Here is a 21,629-nt window from a genome sequence, read left to right as displayed (position 1 = left end):
TTCACAATTAAAGTACCAAAAGAATAATAGTAAAAAATAACAATGGTAATGTCTTGGTTATAGTATGATAGTAAGATGGTAGACAGGTACACAGGTACAAGGGATAATATAAAGGTTGGGGTTGAATATAAAAACTTGAAAATTTGGCAACAAAATGTTATGGGAAGTATAAAATAATGTTTAATGTACAAAAGTAAGATTGACTGGTAGTAAATATGGTGTTTAATAAAATTTTAGTAAGTAATAATGATTACAAAAAAGTGAAAAAGTAATGTTTATTTCATTCAATATTGCACTGGTAGTTATACTTGAGGTTATATGGCAGTACAAGGTAATTTAGAGTAATCTAGGATAGTAAATGTGGTATTAAAACAGGTAAAGGTAATTAGACAAGTAATGGTTATTAAATGTCAAAAATGTTAAGAGTAAATTGAAATTTTAGTAAAAATGATATTTATTAATTTTAGTAAGTAATATCAATTGATAGTATTTAAAAAACATATGAGGTAGTAATATGGACAGAGAAAGTATCAATTCAGCTAATGTTTAAGCGAACAATAGTAAATAAGAAAATCACATAAGGTGATTTATGCTTACTAGTAAAATCACAAAATGAGGTAGTTGATTATTTAATTACTAAGAGATTGTACAATGAAATTTGAACAATAATGGAGCAAAACGTACACTACACTACGTAGGCTTTTAAGTTGGACATTGTTTAGTTATTCTCTGTAAGATTAGTATCCCTGAGAAATCGTGATAGATCATTCTCGTTCGTGATTGTGTACAGTTGACCTACATTTGTTTTCCTAACAAGAATTTTCCCATCCCGTGTGAAGCATTGGTGTATTGTGTCGTTATTCTCTCGCTTAAGTTTTCTGACTCTATACAGGAGGTTCTGACGTTTTTTGGTAAGACACTCGTTTATGTATACCTCTTTCTTTACTTTAATAGATGCAATAATTAAGTCTTTTTTCCTGTCATGTGAGTGGAATCTAAGCATAACACTTTTTCTACCATGGGATCCTAGTAACCTGGCTTCTTTTATTTCAGACTCTGGTACAATAACACTTGTTTGGTCCTTTATGATCTGCAGAGTAATTTCCTTACTGTTTGTTTGGTTCATATCACTGGGAAAAAGTGGACTGTTAACTATTACTGCGTCCGATAGTTTATCTTGTTCAGTTTTATCTTCTTGGAGAGCAAAGTAGTCACTGAACTGGTTATCTAAGTTGTTCTTCCATTCTTTTACTGCTTCTTCAACCTTTGTATTAAGAGATATTATTTGTTGGGTATGGCTATCTATGACTGCTTGGATGGTCTTGTCACAGTTAGTCATTCCAGGTGTTGATAACTTTTGTTCAAGACTGAGGATTTTGTTCTCGAGTTGTGTCATCCTGGTGTCTTGTTTTGTTAGCGTCTCTCGAAGATTCATATTTTCAATAACTAAGTTGGAGATGCATGACTTTAGGGTATCTGGATCGTTGGTCATACCTGAGAGACTACTTGGTAGGTTGAATCCGGGGAAGAGAGGGGAGGATGGGCTGGTGGCAGCCATGTTTGTTGTTATTGTTGTGGTGTGGCCTTGAGTGGTGGTGAGTGGGGTGGTTGCTGGGCCGGCGTCCTCCTGGCTACACTTGTTGAATAGTTGATTTTTCGGTGTTTTCTTGCTGGCCTTGGTGCTGTTTCCTCTTAGATTGCGCCTCATAATACTACAGGAATTGTTGTAGTTAAGAAGAAGTTGTAGTATACAAAGCTTAGGGTTACGTTGTTCGGCTGGCAGCGGGGTGTTGCTTTCGGTTTGTGTGCAGTCTTCCTTTGATCTCTATTATTTTCGATTTGTAGGTTTCACTGTTGGTAATCTTTGGTCATTCTGGGTGCTACGTTGGGTAGTGCAGTTTTGCTTGTAACTAGGTCATCATAGGAGCATTGGTAGCTCTGGTAGTTGGAGAAAAGTATGGAGCTTGGAAGTCGCTGCTGCCGCTGCCGCCTTGACAGTTCATATCATTTGCAATTTGCAATCTGTACGATGTATAGAAATATCCTAAAGTGTGTATGTGTATTTTTGAATATTACTTATGCCATAGGTGATGGTTCAGCACAGTGCACACTCTCACAATAACCACCATATATACATATATACTATATATATATATATATATATATATATATATATATATATATATATTATATATATATATTATATATATATATATATATATATTATATATATATATATATATATATATTATATATATATATTATATATATATATATATATTATATATATATATATATATATTATATATATATATTATATATATATATTATATATATACAGGAAGGCCCCACTTATACGGCTGGTTAGGTTCCAGGCTACCGCCGTAAAGTGGAACACCCTTTTTTTCCACTTACAAATGCATACAAACACTAGATAACAAGTTTACACTAACATATATTAAGTTAGCAATAGAACCAGGCATCAAAAAACAATAAAAAAGTACAGTACACACATAGTGCACTCATTACTTACCTTAAAATATTTATAGTCTTAATCTAGGGTGAGACAAGTAGTATTTATTGTAAGAAATCAAGTGTGGTATGTATGTATGACAAGTGCAACCATAATAGACCACTTATGGACCAATATACTAGCCCCCCTTAAATCAGGGATAATCACAGATAGCACTACAGACCACTACCCTACCTTCCTCCTGACAAACATTAATAAACCACCACTTGAATACAACAAAGTCTCATTTAGACTCCATGACGAGGCCTCAATAAGGAAGTTCACAACTGACCTAGAGATTGTTGACTGGCCTACAGAATTCTCCAAGGCCAATGGTATTGATGACTGGACAGACATTTTTCTTAACAAATTACTTAGACTATACAACAAACATTGTCCTATAAAAACGAAACAGATCACAAACAAACGGCTTGGTTGCCCATGGCTAACCAGCACCATTCTGAAATCCATTGACAAGAAACACCAATATGAAAAGCAATATAGACAGGGCTTAATACATAAAGATATTCTTAAACACTATTCATCAGTTCTCACCAAAGTAATAAAGAAAGCCAAACAACTATACTACTCCAGTAGATTCACAGACACTAGAGGAGATATAAAAAAGACCTGGAAAACACTCTCTCAGATTCTAGGGACCCACAAACTGAAAAAAAACAAGAATATTGTATTAACTAAACCTAATGAAACACCACTACATCCCACTGACACAGCTAACAAGATAAACGACTTCTTCTCAACCATAGGATCTAATCTCGCCAATAAAATCCCACATACTAATGCCCATGCCGGGGACTACCTAGATGGGAATTTCCCAAATTCCTTCTATCTTGCACCAACTGAGCCCTCGGAAGTCACCGAGATTATAAAGTCACTTAAAAACAACTCAGGGAATCTGTCTAATGTCCCACCATTACTGTACAAGCGAGCGGCCTATATCCTTTCGCATGCTATTTCATTACTTTTTAACAAGTCACTAGAAAATAGCACCTTCCCGAAACTACTCAAGATGGCAAGGGTTACACCAATACATAAAGGTGGTGACCCTACAGACTTAACCCTTTCAGGGTCCAAGGCCCAAATCTGGAGTCACGCACCAGTGTCCAAGAATTTTCAAAAAAAAAATTTGTTATTTTTTCTTATGAAATCGTAGAGAATCTTTTTGTGAAGGTAATAAAACAAAAAGTACGAAATTTGGTGGAAAATTGACGAAATTATGCTCTCGCGAATTTTGATGTGTCAGCGATATTTACGAATCGGCGATTTTGCCGACTTTGACTCCCATTTTAGGCCAATTACATTATTCCAGTCAACCAAATTCTTAGCTATTTCACTAGTATTACTTCTATTCTATCGATTGAGCACAAGAAATCGCCAAGTCAACTGTTTCAACTACAAAATAAAGTGATCGAAAATTGTTAATTTGGCCAATTTAACACAAAGTTCAAAATATTCCAATTTCAAAATAAATTCCAGAATGAACAATGTAGGCATTCCTGGCACTAAACTAACATTTCCTCTGTTCATTAGTTATGTTTTGAGGCTTTACAAATAAATTCCATTTTGATTTTTTATTCACATAATGAATTTTTATTCACACCAAAAAATAGAAGATTTACTGTTATGCAATACTGTAATAATTGTATAAATATCATCACCATATTTGTGAATGTATATTAGACCCACCAGCTGATGTGTATTAGACGTGTGAGGTCGTTTGTTTACTCTTGAATATCGGCAAAAATTTAACATTTCTGCTACTTTGAGCTCAGTTTCAAGCCATTTCCAATGCTAAAACCAATCAAAATCATCTCTATTTCTGTAATATGTCTTCCATTCTATCAAATGAGACCAAGAAATCGCAAATACAACTATAAAAAACATACGAAAAAACACTGCAAAGTTGCTGTTTTAATCGAAAAATCATGATTTCATTTTTTTTCTCTCATTATACACAGTGTGCTGCAGGATCTGTTTTATGTGGTGCACACATACCACATAGATGTATTCTCTCATATCTAGGCCCAAATGTACCACTCACAGTTTATCAGAGTGAGCTGAGCTCATGGCGTAGATCTACGGTTTGGACCCTGAACGTAAAGCCGTAGATCTACGGGACGGACCCTGAAAGGGTTAAACAACTATAGGCCAATATCAAACTTACCATTGCTATCCAAAATCTTTGAGAAACTCGTGCACAGGAGACTATATTCATTTATAACAGCACAAAACATACTCAACCCCTGCCAATTTGGATTTAGGAAAAATAAAAGCACTAATGATGCAATCATAAAAATGCTAGATCTGCTTTACACAGCATTGGAAAATAAGGAATATCCACTAGGAATTTTTATTGATCTAAGAAAAGCTTTTGACACAGTAGACCACGACATCCTACTCCACAAACTTGACCATTACGGTATAAGAGGCCATGCGCTTGCTTATTTCAAATCTTACCTTACTAATAGGTATCAGTATGTTACCATTAAAGACACAGCATCAACAACACGGCCACTTGATACTGGAGTTCCGCAGGGAAGTGTCCTTGGTCCCCTGCTCTTCCTCATATACATCAATGATCTCCCAAACATATCCCAACACCTGAAACCCATTCTCTTTGCTGACGACACGACTTATGTCATCTCTCACCCTAATCTTGCCACCCTCAACACCATTGTTAACGAGGAGCTGATCAAAATATCGACTTGGATGACAGCCAATAAACTTACGCTTAACACTGACAAAACCTTCTATATTATGTTTGGTAGCAGACCAGGAGATGCACAAATTAACATTAAGATTGACAACACTCTAATTACCAGACATATTATTTTTTTATTATTATCACACTGGCCGATTCCCACCAAGGCAGGGTGGCCCGAAAAAGAAAAACTTTCACCATCATTCACTCCATCACTGTCTTGCCAGAAGGGTGCTTTACACTACAGTTTTTAAACTGCAACATTAACACCCCTCCTTCAGAGTGCAGGCACTGTACTTCCCATCTCCAGGACTCAAGTCCGGCCTGCCGGTTTCCCTGAATCCCTTCATAAATGTTACTTTGCTCACACTCCAACAGCACGTCAAGTATTAAAAACCATTTGTCTCCATTCACTCCTATCAAACATGCTCACGCATGCCTGCTGGAAGTCCAAGCCCCTCGCACACAAAACCTCCTTTACCCCCTCCCTCCAACCCTTCCTAGGCCGACCCCTACCCCGCCTTCCTTCCACTACAGACTGATACACTCTTGAAGTCATTCTGTTTCGCTCCATTCTCTCTACATGTCCGAACCACCTCAACAACCCTTCCTCAGCCCTCTGGACAACAGTTTTGGTAATCCCGCACCTCCTCCTAACTTCCAAACTACGAATTCTCTGCATTATATTCACACCACACATTGCCCTCAGACATGACATCTCCACTGCCTCCAGCCTTCTCCTCGCTGCAACATTCATCACCCATGCTTCACACCCATATAAGAGCGTTGGTAAAACTATACTCTCATACATTCCCCTCTTTGCCTCCAAGGACAAAGTTCTTTGTCTCCACAGACTCCTAAGTGCACCACTCACTCTTTTTCCCTCATCAATTCTATGATTCACCTCATCTTTCATAGACCCATCCGCTGACACGTCCACTCCCAAATATCTGAATACGTTCACCTCCTCCATACTCTCTCCCTCCAATCTGATATTCAATCTTTCATCACCTAATCTTTTTGTTATCCTCATAACCTTACTCTTTCCTGTATTCACCTTTAATTTTCTTCTTTTGCACACCCTACCAAATTCATACACCAATCTCTGCAGCTTCTCTTCAGAATCTCCCAAGAGCACAGTGTCATCAGCAAAGAGCAGCTGTGACAACTCCCACTTTGTGTGTGATTCTTTATCTTTTAACTCCACGCCTCTTGCCAAGACCCTCGCATTTACTTCTCTTACAACCCCATCTATAAATATATTAAACAACCACGGTGACATCACACATCCTTGTCTAAGGCCTACTTTTACTGGGAAAAAATTTCCCTCTTTCCTACATACTCTAACTTGAGCCTCACTATCCTCGTAAAAACTCTTCACTGCTTTCAGTAACCTACCTCCTACACCATACACTTGCAACATCTGCCACATTGCCCCCCTATCCACCCTGTCATACGCCTTTTCCAAATCCATAAATGCCACAAAGACCTCTTTAGCCTTATCTAAATACTGTTCACTTATATGTTTCACTGTAAACACCTGGTCCACACACCCCCTACCTTTCCTAAAGCCTCCTTGTTCATCTGCTATCCTATTCTCCGTCTTACTCTTAATTCTTTCAATTATAACTCTACCATACACTTTACCAGGTACACTCAACAGACTTATCCCCCTATAATTTTTGCACTCTCTTTTATCCCCTTTGCCTTTATACAAAGGAACTATGCATGCTCTCTGCCAATCCCTAGGTACCTTACCCTCTTCCATACATTTATTAAATAATTGCACCAACCACTCCAAAACTATATCCCCACCTGCTTTTAACATTTCTATCTTTATCCCATCAATCCCGGCTGCCTTACCCCCTTTCATTTTACCTACTGCCTCACGAACTTCCCCCACACTCACAACTGGCTCTTCCTCACTCCTACAAGATGTTATTCCTCCTTGCCCTATACACGAAATCACAGCTTCCCTATCTTCATCAACATTTAACAATTCCTCAAAATATTCCCTCCATCTTCCCAATACCTCTAACTCTCCATTTAATAACTCTCCTCTCCTATTTTTAACTGACAAATCCATTTGTTCTCTAGGCTTTCTTAACTTGTTAATCTCACTCCAAAACTTTTTCTTATTTTCAACAAAATTTGTTGATAACATCTCACCCACTCTCTCATTTGCTCTCTTTTTACATTGCTTCACCACTCTCTTAACCTCTCTCTTTTTCTCCATATACTCTTCCCTCCTTGCATCACTTCTACTTTGTAAAAACTTCTCATATGCTAACTTTTTCTCCCTTACTACTCTCTTTACATCATCATTCCACCAATCGCTCCTCTTCCCTCCTGCACCCACTTTCCTGTAACCACAAACTTCTGCTGAACACTCTAACACTACATTTTTAAACCTACCCCATACCTCTTCGACCCCATTGCCTATGCTCTCATTAGCCCATCTATCCTCCAATAGCTGTTTATATCTTACCCTAACTGCCTCCTCTTTTAGTTTATAAACCTTCACCTCTCTCTTCCCTGATGCTTCTATTCTCCTTGTATCCCATCTACCTTTTACTCTCAGTGTAGCTACAACTAGAAAGTGATCTGATATATCTGTGGCCCCTCTATAAACATGTACATCCTGAAGTCTACTCAACAGTCTTTTATCTACCAATACATAATCCAACAAACTACTGTCATTTCGCCCTACATCATATCGTGTATACTTATTTATCCTCTTTTTCTTAAAATATGTATTACCTATAACTAAACCCCTTTCTATACAAAGTTCAATCAAAGGGCTCCCATTATCATTTACACCTGGCACCCCAAACTTACCTACCACACCCTCTCTAAAAGTTTCTCCTACTTTAGCATTCAGGTCCCCTACCACAATTACTCTCTCACTTGGTTCAAAGGCTCCTATACATTCACTTAACATCTCCCAAAATCTCTCTCTCTCCTCTGCATTCCTCTCTTCTCCAGGTGCATACACGCTTATTATGACCCACTTCTCGCATCCAACCTTTACTTTAATCCACATAATTCTTGAATTTACACATTCATATTCTCTTTTCTCCTTCCATAACTGATCATTTAACATTACTGCTACCCCTTCCTTTGCTCTAACTCTCTCAGATACTCCAGATTTAATCCCATTTATTTCCCCCCACTGAAACTCTCCTACCCCCTTCAGCGTTGTTTCGCTTAGAGCCAGGACATCCAACTTCTTTTCATTCATAACATCAGCAATCATCTGTTTCTTGTCATCCGCACTACATCCACGCACATTTAAGCATCCCAGTTTTATAAAGTTTTTCTTCTTCTCTTTTTTAGTAAATGTATACAGGAGAAGGGGTTACTAGCCCATTGCTCCCGGCATTTTAGTCGCCTCATACGACACGCATGGCTTACGGAGGAAAGATTCTTTTCCACTTCCCCATGGACAATAGAAGAAATAAAAAAGAACAAGAGCTATTTAGAAAAAGGAGAAAAACCTAGATGTATGTATATATATATATATGCATGTGCGTGTCTGTGAAGTGTGACCAAAGTGTAAGTAGGAGTAGCAAGATATCCCTGTTATCTAGCGTGTTTATGAGACAGAAAAAGAAACCAGCAATCCTACCATCATGCAAAACAGTTACAGGTTTTTGTTTCACAGTCATCTGGCAGGACGGTAGTACTTCCCTGGGTGGTTGCTGTCTACCAACCTACTACCTATTTACCAGACATAATGAGGGCAAATTCCTAGGCCTATACCTTGACAACAACCTGAATTTCAGCACCCATATCCAACACATAACCAAAAAAGTATCCAAAACAGTTGGGATCCTCTCCAAGATACGATACTACGTGCCGCAAAATGCCCTTCTCACACTATACCACTCACTTATTTATCCATACCTCACCTATGCTATTTGTGCTTGGGGATCAACTGCAGCAACACACCTAAAGCCAATAATAACCCAACAAAAAGCTGCAGTAAGAATAATCACTAAATCCCATCCCTGGCAACACACCCCCCCACTCTTCATAGATCTAAACTTACTCCCTGTTCAGTACATCCACACTTACTACTGTGCAATCTACATCTACAGGACCTTAAACTCCAATATCAACCTTGACCTAAAACGCTTTCTTGATAGTTGTGACAGAACCCACAGGCATAACACCAGACACAAACATCTCTACGACATTCCCCGTGTCCGACTAAACCTTTACAAAAATTCAATGTATGTCAAAGGCCCTAAAATCTGGAACACCCTACCTGAGAACTCTAGAACTGCAGACACATTTATCACCTTCAAAACTACCATTAGAAAACATCTTATCTCCCTGATAAACCCCATCAACTAACTACACGAATACCACCTGGTGGTTCACACTTACACTCACTCACCCATTTGACCATAAACAGAAATATTAATCTCAACCTTAAAATAATGAATCCTATGATACTCCAATACTGAAACTATGTACTGTGCCAAAACAAAAGCATTCACATTGCTAAACTCACAAACTAGTATTTAGTCACTTAGCCATAATACCAACTTACCTCATAATTTGTAATATTTTAAAATAAAGAATTAAACTAAGTCTGCCCGAAATGCCTAGCCATGCTAGGCGTTCTAGTGGTACACTGTAATCATTATTTAACTACATGTAAACCACACAACAACCAAATTCTGTAAATTCAACATTGTAATCTTTATAGAGAATAAACTTTGAATTGAATTGAATTGAATGGTAGTCAGCCAGGCTACCATACCAGGCCACCCCACCCACACATACAATTCTATGATATTTAAGCATCCCTGAGCGATAAAATGTATATACAGTTCACTCATTACTTACCTTAAAATATAGGGTGAGATGAGTAGTATTTATTGTAAAAAATCAAGTGTGGTATGTATGGTAGTCAGCCGGGCTACCATACCAGGCCAACCCACCTACACATAATATTCTATTACATTTAAGCATCCCAGAGCGATAAAATGTATATACAGTTCACTCATTACTTACCTTAAAATATTTGTAGTCTTAATGTAGGGTCAGGAGTAAGTAAATGAGATAAAACGAATAAATGAGAGAGAGAAAGAATGAGTGCATGAGAGAGGACAGGCGCAGAGTTATGTAAACAAACCAGGCGAAGGTAAGTTTTGTAAACGAAGTGTACACGTCTGGTTTGTGTACAAGTTACATTGTGTACAGGTTGTCTCTACATTGATACGGTAGAATAAATAAAGAAGAACACTCCCATTCTCATGTAACATCATTTTGAGAAGAAATGATGCTCTGAGTGAAGGCAATGGAAATAAGTCACTCTGACTTTTTTGGGTTATCCTAGGTTCTCTACACATATGTTGTTATGTATGATAATCTATGTAACTGTATTTGTGTATACCTGAATAAACTTACATACATACGAAAGGAATAATTTTCTACAGTTACCCCCAGTAACACATTTTCTCTTATGTTAGATTAGAGAAAATGTTATTCTTGGCATCACTTGTACAAGTTATCTGGCTACCACATCTCATATTTATGTTTATTTATTCTATTGTAGGGTGTATTTATCATCTTTTTATGTTATGTATCGTGCTTATTATATAATTTTGAAAAAAATATCATGGATGGATTAATGAAAATGTGTATATTAACTTATTATACAACATTTAATGAGACTCGGTGATTATTATTATTATTATTAGCATTTCTAATATGGCGTCACTTGTGCAAGTCGTCTGCTACCACATCTCATACTTATGTTTATTTATTCTATTGTGGGGTGTATTTATCATCTTTTTATGTTATGTATCATGTTTATTATATAATTTTGAATAAATATCATAGATGGATTAATGAAAATGTGTATTTAACGTAATATACGACATTTAAATGAGACTCAATGATTATTATTATCATTACTAATATGATGTCTGGAGACATAAGACACTTACTGATTTTAATGTGTACCTGCATGCCAGCACAGTATGTAAGTTTATTTAAGTACAGGTATACATAAGTATAATTATCAGAGTATATATAAAATATGAAATAACTTTTAAAAACATTTTAAATTTTGGAGTTTCCAGACAAAATGGAGAGACTTAGTGCTTACTGAGCTCACGAAGAATGTAAACAAACAAGGTGGGGCGCGGTGACCATATTAGAAAGTCAGGTGGGGGGAGCCATATAGCGAGTTTTGGTCATAATTTGAAATGACCATATTAGCGGAACGCCGTAAAGTGAAACGCCGTAAAGCGGGGCCCTCCTGTATATATATGTATATATATGTATATATATATATATATATATATATATATATATATTATATATATATATATATATATATATATATATATATATATATATATATATATATATTATATATATATATATATATATATATATATATATATATATATATATATTATATATAATATATATATAATATATATATATATATTATATATAATATATATATATATATATATTATATATAATGTAAAACAACCACTCTGAAAGAATAGAGAAATTCCAAGCGCTTTCGTGACTACTCACATTATCAAGGAACTATGAAAGTGAAGCATCCAAGGAAGCTATATAAGGGGTCCGGCCAGCACCTCACTATCAGATCCCACAACGGTTAAACACGTGACGCGCGGCGAGCCAACTTGGATAGGTCCTTTGCACAACTCACCCCCAAGCTATTCTACCCAAGAAAATTTAAAAATTATTTGTCCAGTGTATTATTAAATTCTTCCCAAATTCTATTAATTATAAATGGATCTAATTTATATAAACCAAAGGAAATATTCATATTATTGTCAAAACTGCTTTTTATGAAACAAGATTCAATTATATTCCTGTCGACCATGGACTTGCTTGATACTACTTTCTCAACTTTTTGAAAATCAATTGGATGGTTAAAATCTCTTACATGAATAAATAGAGCATTGGAATCTTGTCCAGTTCTAATGCTATATTTATGTTGTTTTAATCTTAGTTCGAGATTTTTACCAGTTTGACCGTAATAAACTTTATCGCAAATTTTACAAGGAATCTTATAGACACATCCATCAGCATTTTGGGGGGAATTCTTTATCAAAAGTTTTTTTTTACTGTATCAAGATTTACTGTATCCAAGTTGGCTCGCCGCGCGTCATGTGTTTAACCGTTGTGGGATCTGATAGTGAGGTGCTGGCCGGACCCCTTATATAGCTTCCTTGGATGCTTCACTTTCATAGTTCCTTGATAATGTGAGTAGTCACGAAAGCGCTTGGAATTTCTCTATTCTTTCAGAGTGGTTTTTTGTTTTGCATATTTTGAAATCACCTGTTTACTGTGATCTTATTGCATATATATATATATATGTAGGTAGTAGGTTGGTAGACAGCAACCGCCCAGGGAGGTACTATCGTCCTGCCAAGTGAGTGTAAAACGAAAGCCTGTAATCGTTTTACATGATGGTAGGATTGCTGGTGTCTTTTGTCTGTCTCATAAATATGCAAGATTACAGGTAAGTCTTGCTACTTCTGCTTACACTTAGGTCACACTACACATACATGTACAAGCATATATATACACACCCCTCTGGGTTTTCTTCTATTTTCTTTCTAATTCTTGTTCTTGTTTATTTCCTCTTATCTCCATGGGGAAGTGGAACAGAATTCTTCCTCTGTAAGCCATGTGTGTCGTAAGAGGCGACTAAAATGCCGGGAGCAAGGGGCTAGTAACCCCTTCTCCTGTATATATTACTAAATTTAAAAGGAGAAACTTCAGCTTTTTCTTTTGGGCCACCCCACCTCAGTGGGATACTGCTGGTACGTTGAAAGAATATATATATATATATATATATATATATATATATATATATATATATATATATATATATATATATATATATATATATATTATATATATATATATATATATGATGGTAGGCTTGCTGGTGTCTTTTGTCTGTCTCATAAATATGCAAGATTACAGGCATGTCTTGCTACTTCTACTTACACTTAGGTCACACTACACATACATGTACACGTTTATTTATACACACTCATCTGAGTTTTCTTTGATTTTATCTTAATAGTTCTTGGTCTTATTACTTTTCCTTTTATATCCATGGGGAAGTGGAATAAGAATCTTTCCTCCGTAAGCCATGCGTGTTGTAAAAGTCAACTAAAATGCCGGGAACAATGGGCTAGTAACCCCTTTTCCTGTAAAGATTACTAAAAAGAATAAGAAGAAGAAAATTGTCAAAGTGGGAAGTCTGGATGTGCGTGGATGTTATGCAAATGATAAGAAAGAGATGATTGTGGATGTTATGAATGAGAAGAAACTGGATGTCCTGGCTTTAAGTGAAACAAAGCTGAAGGGGGTGGGAGAGTTTCAATGGAGAGGAATAAATGGGATTAGGTCAGGGGTTTCAAATAGAGTTAGAGCTAAAGAAGGAGTAGCAATAATGTTGAAGGATAAGCTATGGCAGGAAAAGAGGGACTACAAATGTATAAATTCAAGGATTATGTGGAGTAAAATAAAGATTGGATGTGAAAAGTGGGCTATAGTAAGCATGTATGCACCTGGAGAAGAGAGAAGTGTAGAGGAGAGAGAGAGATTCTGGGAAATGTTGAGTGAATGCGTGGGGAGTTTTGAATCAAGTGTGAGAGTAATGGTGGTCGGGGATTTCAATGCTAAAGTGGGTAAAAACGTTATGGAGGGAGTAGTAGGTAAATTTGGGGTGCCAGGGGTAAATGTAAATGGGGAGCTATGTGTAGAAAGAAATTTGGTAATAAGTAATACATATTTTATGAAAAAGAAGATAAATAAATATACTAGGTATGATGTAGCACGTAATGAAAGTAGTTTGTTAGATTATGTATTGGTGGATAAAAGGTTGATGGGTAGGCTCCAGGATGTACATGTTTATAGAGGGGCAACTGATATATCGGATCATTATTTAGTTGTAGCTACAGTTAGAGTAAGAGGTAGATGGGAAGGTTGCAACAACAAGTAAGAGGGAGGTGAAAGTGTATAAACTAAGGGAGGAGGAAGTTCGGGCGAGATATAAGCGACTATTGGCAGAAAGGTGGGCTAGTGCAAAGATGAGTAGTGGGGGGATTGAAGAGGGTTGGAATAGTTTTAAAAATGCAGTATTAGAATGTGGGGCAGAAGTTTGTGGTTATAGGAGGGTGGAGGCAGGAGGAAAGAGGAGTGATTGGTGGAATGATGAAGTAAAGGGTGTGATAAAAGAGAAAAAGGTAGCTTACGAGAGGTTTTTACAAAGCAGAAGTGTTATAAGAAGAGCAGAGTATATGGAGAGTAAAAGAAAGGTGAAGAGAGTGGTGAGAGAGTGCAAAAGGAGAGCAGATGATAGAGTGGGAGAGGCACTGTCAAGAAATTTTAATGAAAATAAGAAAAAATTTTGGAGTGAGTTAAACAAGTTAAGAAAGCCTAGGGAAAGTATGGATTTGTCCGTTAAAAACAGAGTAGGGGAGTTAGTAGATGGGGAGAGGGAGGTATTAGGTAGATGGCGAGAATATTTTGAGGAACTTTTAAATGTTGAGGAAGAAAGTGAGGCGGTAATTTCATGCACTGGCCAGGGAGGTATACCATCTTTTAGGAGTGAAGAAGAGCAGAATGTAAGTGTGGTGGAGGTATGTGAGGCATTACGTAGAATGAAAGGGGGTAAAGCAGCTGGAACTGATGGGATCATGACAGAAATGTTAAAAGCAGGGGGGGATATAGTGTTGGAGTGGTTGGTACTTTTGTTTAATAAATGTATGAAAGAGGGGAAGGTACCTAGGGATTGGCGGAGAGCATGTATAGTCCCTTTATATAAAGGGAAAGGGGACAAAAGAGATTGTAAAAATTATAGAGGAATAAGTTTACTGAGTATACCAGGAAAAGTATACGGTAGAGTTATAATTGAAAGAATTAGAGGTAAGACAGAATGTAGAATTGCGGATGAGCAAGGAGGCTTCAGAGTGGGTAGGGGATGTGTAGATCAAGTGTTTACATTGAAGCATATATGTGAACAGTATTTAGATAAAGGTAGGGAAGTTTTTATTGCATTTATGGATTTAGAAAAGGCATATGATAGAGTGGATAGAGGAGCAATATGGCAGATGTTGCAAGTTTATGGAATAGGTGGTAAGTTACTAAATGCTGTAAAGAGCTTTTATGAGGATAGTGAGGCTCAGGTTAGGGTGTGTAGAAGAGAGGGAGAATACTTCCTGGTAAAAGTAGGTCTTAGACAGGGATGTGTAATGTCACCATGGTTGTTTAATATATTTATAGATAGGGTTGTAAAAGAAGTAAATGCTAGGGTGTCCGGGAGAGGGGTGGGATTAAATTATGGGGAATCAAATTCAAAATGGGAATTGACACAGTTACTTTTTGCTGATGATATTGTGCTTATGGGAGATTCTAAAGAAAAATTGCAAAGGTTAGTGGATGAGTTTGAGAATGTGTGTAAAGGTAGAAAGTTGAAAGTGAACATAGAAAAGAGTAAGGTGATGAGGGTATCAAATGATTTAGATAAAGAAAAATTGGATATCAAATTGGGGAGGAGGAGTATGGAAGAAGTGAATGTTTTCAGATACTTGGGAGTTGACGTGTCGGCGGATGGGTTTATGAAGGATGAGGTTAACCCTTTCAGGGTCCGTCCCGTAGATCTACAGCTTTACGTTCAGGGTCCAAACCATAGATCTACGCCATGAGCTCAGCTCACTCTGATAAACTGTGAGTGGTACATTTGGGCCTAGATATGAGAGAATACATCTATGTGGTATGTGTGCACCACATAAAACAGATCCTGCAGCACACTGTGCATAATGAGAGAAAAAAAATGAAATCATGATTTTTCGATTAAAACAGCAACTTTGCAGTGTTTTTTCGTATGTTTTTTATAGTTGTATTTGCGATTTCTTGGTCTCATTTGATAGAATGGAAGACATATTACAGAAATAGAGATGATTTTGATTGGTTTTAGCATTGGAAATGGCTTGAAACTGAGCTCAAAGTAGCGGAAATGTTAAATTTTTGCCGATATTCAAGAGTAAACAAACGACCTCACACGTCTAATACACATCAGCTGGTGGGTCTAATATACATTCACAAATATGGTGATGATATTTATACAATTATTACAGTATTGCATAACAGTAAATCTTCTATTTTTTGGTGTGAATAAAAATTCATTATGTGAATAAAAAATCAAAATGGAATTTATTTGTAAAGCCTCAAAACATAACTAATGAACAGAGGAAATGTTAGTTTAGTGCCAGGAATGCCTACATTGTTCATTCTGGAATTTATTTTGAAATTGGAATATTTTGAACTTTGTGTTAAATTGGCCAAATTAACAATTTTCGATCACTTTATTTTGTAGTTGAAACAGTTGACTTGGCGATTTCTTGTGCTCAATCGATAGAATAGAAGTAATACTAGTGAAATAGCTAAGAATTTGGTTGATTGGAATAATGTAATTGGCCTAAAATGGGAGTCAAAGTCGGCAAAATCGCCGATTCGTAAATATCGCTGACACATCAAAATTCGCGAGAGCATAATTTCATCAATTTTCCACCAATTTTCGTACTTTTTGTTTCATTACCTTCACAAAAAGATTCTCTACGATTTCATAAGAAAAAATAACAAATTTTTTTTTTAAAATATCTTGGACACTGGTGCGTGACTCCAGATTTGGGCCTTGGACCCTGAAAGGGTTAATCATAGAATTGATGAGGGAAAAAAGATGAGTGGTGCGTTGAGGTATATGTGGAGTCAAAAAATGTTATCTATGGAGGCAAAGAAGTGAATGTATGACAGTATAGTAGTACCAACACTTATATGGATGTGAAGCTTCGGTGGTAAATGCAGCAGCGAGGAGACGGTTGGAGGCAGTGGAGATGTCCTGTCTAAGGGCAATGTGTGGTGTAAATATTATGCAGAAAATTCGGAGTGTGGAAATTTGGAGAAGGTGTGGAGTTAATAAAATCATTAGTCAGAGGGCAGAAGAGGGGTTGTTGAGGTGGTTTGGTCATTTAGAGAGAATGGATCAAAGTAGAATGACATGGAAAGCATATAAATCTATAGGGGAAGGAAAGAGGGGTAGGGGTCGTCCTCGAAAGGGTTGGAAAGAGGGGGTAAAGGAGGTTTTGTGGGCGAGGGGCTTGGACTTCCAGCAAGCGTGCATGAGCGTGTTAGATAGGAGTGAATGGAGACGAATGATACTTGGGACCTGACGATCTGTTGGAGTGTGAGCAGGGTAATATTTAGTGAAGGGATTCAGGGAAACCGGTTATTTTCTTATAGTCGGACTTGAGTCCTGGAAATGGGAAGTACAATGCCTGCACTTTAAAGGAGGGGTTTGGGATATTGGCAGTTTGGAGGGATATGTTGTGTATCTTTGTGCGTGTATGCTTCTAAACTGTTGTATTCTGAGCACCTCTGCAAAAGCAGTGATAGTGTGTGAGTGTGGTGAAAGTGTTTTCTTTTTGGGGATTTTCTTTCTTTTTTGGGTCACCCTGCCTCGGTGGGAGACGACCAACTTGTTAAAAATATATATATATATATATATATATATATATATATATATATATATATATATATATATATATATATATATATATATATATATATATATATGTATATATATATATATATATATATATATATTTATATATATATATATATATATATATATATATATTTATATATATATATATATATATTTTATTTTTTTATTTTATTATCACACCGGCCGATTCCCACCAAGGCAGGGTGGCCCGAAAAAGAAAAACTTTCACCATCATTCACTCCATCACTGTCTTGCCAGAAGGGTGCTTTACACTACAGTTTTTAAACTGCAACATTAACACCCCTCCTTCAGAGTGCAGGCACTGTACTTCCCATCTCCAGGACTCAAGTCCGGCCTGCCGGTTTCCCTGAATCCCTTCATAAATGTTACTTTGCTCACACTCCAACAGCACGTCAAGTATTAAAAAACCATTTGTCTCCATTCACTCCTATCAAACACCCTCACGCATGCCTGCTGGAAGTCCAAGCCCCTCGCACACAAAACCTCCTTTACCCCCTCCCTCCAACCCTTCCTAGGCCGACCCCTACCCCGCCTTCCTTCCACTACAGACTGATACACTCTTGAAGTCATTCTGTTTCGCTCCATTCTCTCTACATGTCCGAACCACCTCAACAACCCTTCCTCAGCCCTCTGGACAACAGTTTTGGTAATCCCGCACCTCCTCCTAACTTCCAAACTACGAATTCTCTGCATTATATTCACACCACACATTGCCCTCAGACATGACATCTCCACTGCCTCCAGCCTTCTCCTCGCTGCAACATTCATCACCCACGCTTCACACCCATATAAGAGCGTTGCTAAAACTATACTCTCATACATTCCCCTCTTTGCCTCCAAGGACAAAGTTCTTTGTTTCCACAGACTCCTAAGTGCACCACTCACTCTTTTTCTCTCATCAATTCTATGATTCACCTCATCTTTCATAGACCCATCCGCTGACACGTCCACTCCCAAATATCTGAATACGTTCACCTCCTCCATACTCTCTCCCTCCAATCTGATATTCAATCTTTCATCACCTAATCTTTTTGTTATCCTCATAACCTTACTCTTTCCTGTATTCACCTTTAATTTTCTTCTTTTGCACACCCTACCAAATTCATCCACCAATCTCTGCAACTTCTCTTCAGAATCTCCCAAGAGCACAGTGTCATCAGCAAAGAGCAGCTGTGACAACTCTCACTTTGTGTGTGATTCTTTATCTTTTAACTCCACGCCTCTTGCCAAGACCCTCGCATTTACTTCTCTTACAACCCCATCTATAAATATATTAAACAACCACGGTGACATCACACATCCTTGTCTAAGGCCTACTTTTACTGGGAAAAAATTTCCCTCTTTCCTACATACTCTAACTTGAGCCTCACTATCCTCGTAAAAACTCTTCACTGCTTTCAGTAACCTACCTCCTACACCATACACTTGCAACATCTGCCACATTGCCCCCCTATCCACCCTGTCATACGCCTTTTCCAAATCCATAAATGCCACAAAGACCTCTTTAGCCTTATCTAAATACTGTTCACTTATATGTTTCACTGTAAACACCTGGTCCACACACCCCCTACCTTTCCTAAAGCCTCCTTGTTCATCTGCTATCCTATTCTCCGTCTTACTCTTAATTCTTTCAATTATAACTCTACCATACACTTTACCAGGTACACTCAACAGACTTATCCCCCTATAATTTTTGCACTCTCTTTTATCCCCTTTGCCTTTATACAAAGGAACTATGCATGCTCTCTGCCAATCCCTAGGTACCTTACCCTCTTCCATACATTTATTAAATAATTGCACCAACCACTCCAAAACTATATCCCCACCTGCTTTTAACATTTCTATCTTTATCCCATCAATCCCGGCTGCCTTACCCCCTTTCATTTTACCTACTGCTTCACGAACTTCCCCCACACTCACAACTGGCTCTTCCTCACTCCTACAAGATGTTATTCCTCCTTGCCCTATACACGAAATCACAGCTTCCCTATCTTCATCAACATTTAACAATTCCTCAAAATATTCCTTCCATCTTCCCAATACCTCTAACTCTCCATTTAATAACTCTCCTCTCCTATTTTTAACTGACAAATCCATTTGTTCTCTAGGCTTTCTTAACTTGTTAATCTCACTCCAAAACTTTTTCTTATTTTCAACAAAATTTGTTGATAACATCTCACCCACTCTCTCATTTGCTCTCTTTTTACATTGCTTCACCACTCTCTTAACTTCTCTCTTTTTCTCCATATACTCTTCCCTCCTTGCATCACTTCTACTTTGTAAAAACTTCTCATATGCTAACTTTTTCTCCCTTACTACTCTCTTTACATCATCATTCCACCAATCGCTCCTCTTCCCTTCTGCACCCACTTTCCTGTAACCACAAACTTCTGCTGAACACTCTAACACTACATTTTTAAACCTACCCCATACCTCTTCGACCCCATTGCCTATGCTCTCATTAGCCCATCTATCCTCCAATAGCTGTTTATATCTTACCCTAACTGCCTCCTCTTTTAGTTTATAAACCTTCACCTCTCTCTTCCCTGATGCTTCTATTCTCCTTGTATCCCATCTACCTTTTACTCTCAGTGTAGCTACAACTAGAAAGTGATCTGATATATCTGATGATCTGATATATATATATATATATATATATATATATATATATATATATATATATATATATATATATATATATATATATATATATATATATATATATATATATATATATACAGTGGACCCCCGCTTAACGATCACGTCCAAATGCGACCAATTATGTAAGTGTATTTATGTAAGTGCGTTTGTACGTGTATGTTTGGGGGTCTGAAATGGACTAATCTACTTCACAATATTCATTATGGGAAAAAATTCGGTCAGTACTGGCACCTAAACATACTACTGGAATGAAAAAAGTTCGTTAACTGGGGGTCCACTGTATATATATATATATATATATATATATATATATATATATATATATATATATATATATATATATATATATATATATTATATATTTTTTTTTTTTTAACAAGTCGGCCGTCTCCCACCGAGGCAGGGTGACCCAAAAAGAAAGAAAATCCCCAAAAAGAAAATACTTTCATCATCATTCAACACTTTCTCCTCACTCACGCATAATCACTGTTTTTGCAGAGGTGCTCAGAACACAACAGTTTAGAATCATATACTTATAAAGATACACAACATATCCCTCCAAACTGCTAATATCCCGAACACCTCCTTTAGAGTGCAGGCATTGTACTTCCCATTTCCAGGACTCAAGTCCGGCTATATAAAAATAACCGGTTTCCCTGAATCCCTTCACTAAATATTACCCTGCTCACACTCCAACAGATCGTCAGGTCCCAGATACCATTCGTCTCCATTCACTCCTATCGAACGCGCTCATGCACGCCTGCTGGAAGTCCAAGCCCCTCGCCCACAAAACCTCCCTTACCCCTTCCTTCCAACCTTTTCGAGGACGACCCCTATCCTGCCTTCCTTCTCCTACAGATTTAAAGGCTCTCCATGTCAGTCTGCTTTGATCCATTGTCTCTAAATGACCAAACCACATCAACAACCCCTCTTCTGCCCTCTGACTAATGATTTTATTAACTCCACACCTTCTCCTAATTTCCACACTCCGAATTTTCTGCATATTTACACCACACATTGCCCTTAGACAGGACATCTCCACTGCCTCCAACTGCCTCCTCGCTACTGCATTTACCACCCAAGCTTCACACCCATATAAGAGTGTTGGTACTACTATACTTTCATAC

The 21,629-nt window shown here is 37.3% G+C and overlaps 1 protein-coding gene and 1 long non-coding RNA gene across 3 annotated transcripts in view; both read left to right on the top strand.

Annotated features, from left to right (window-relative positions):
- Positions 1-21,629, top strand: part of LOC138853563 (uncharacterized) — a 118,884-nt gene that overhangs the window by 81,035 nt on the left and 16,220 nt on the right. The window lies entirely within an intron of this gene.
- The window catches only part of LOC128694039 (zinc finger protein 271-like), a 91,512-nt gene that overhangs the window by 57,971 nt on the left and 11,912 nt on the right, over positions 1-21,629 (top strand). The window lies entirely within an intron of this gene.

Source organism: Cherax quadricarinatus, chromosome 33 (assembly GCF_038502225.1).
Source record: "Cherax quadricarinatus isolate ZL_2023a chromosome 33, ASM3850222v1, whole genome shotgun sequence".
NCBI lineage: Eukaryota > Metazoa > Arthropoda > Malacostraca > Decapoda > Parastacidae > Cherax > Cherax quadricarinatus.
The sequence above is the reverse complement of the archived record's forward strand: the minus strand, read 5'-3'. Positions and strand labels throughout refer to the sequence as shown.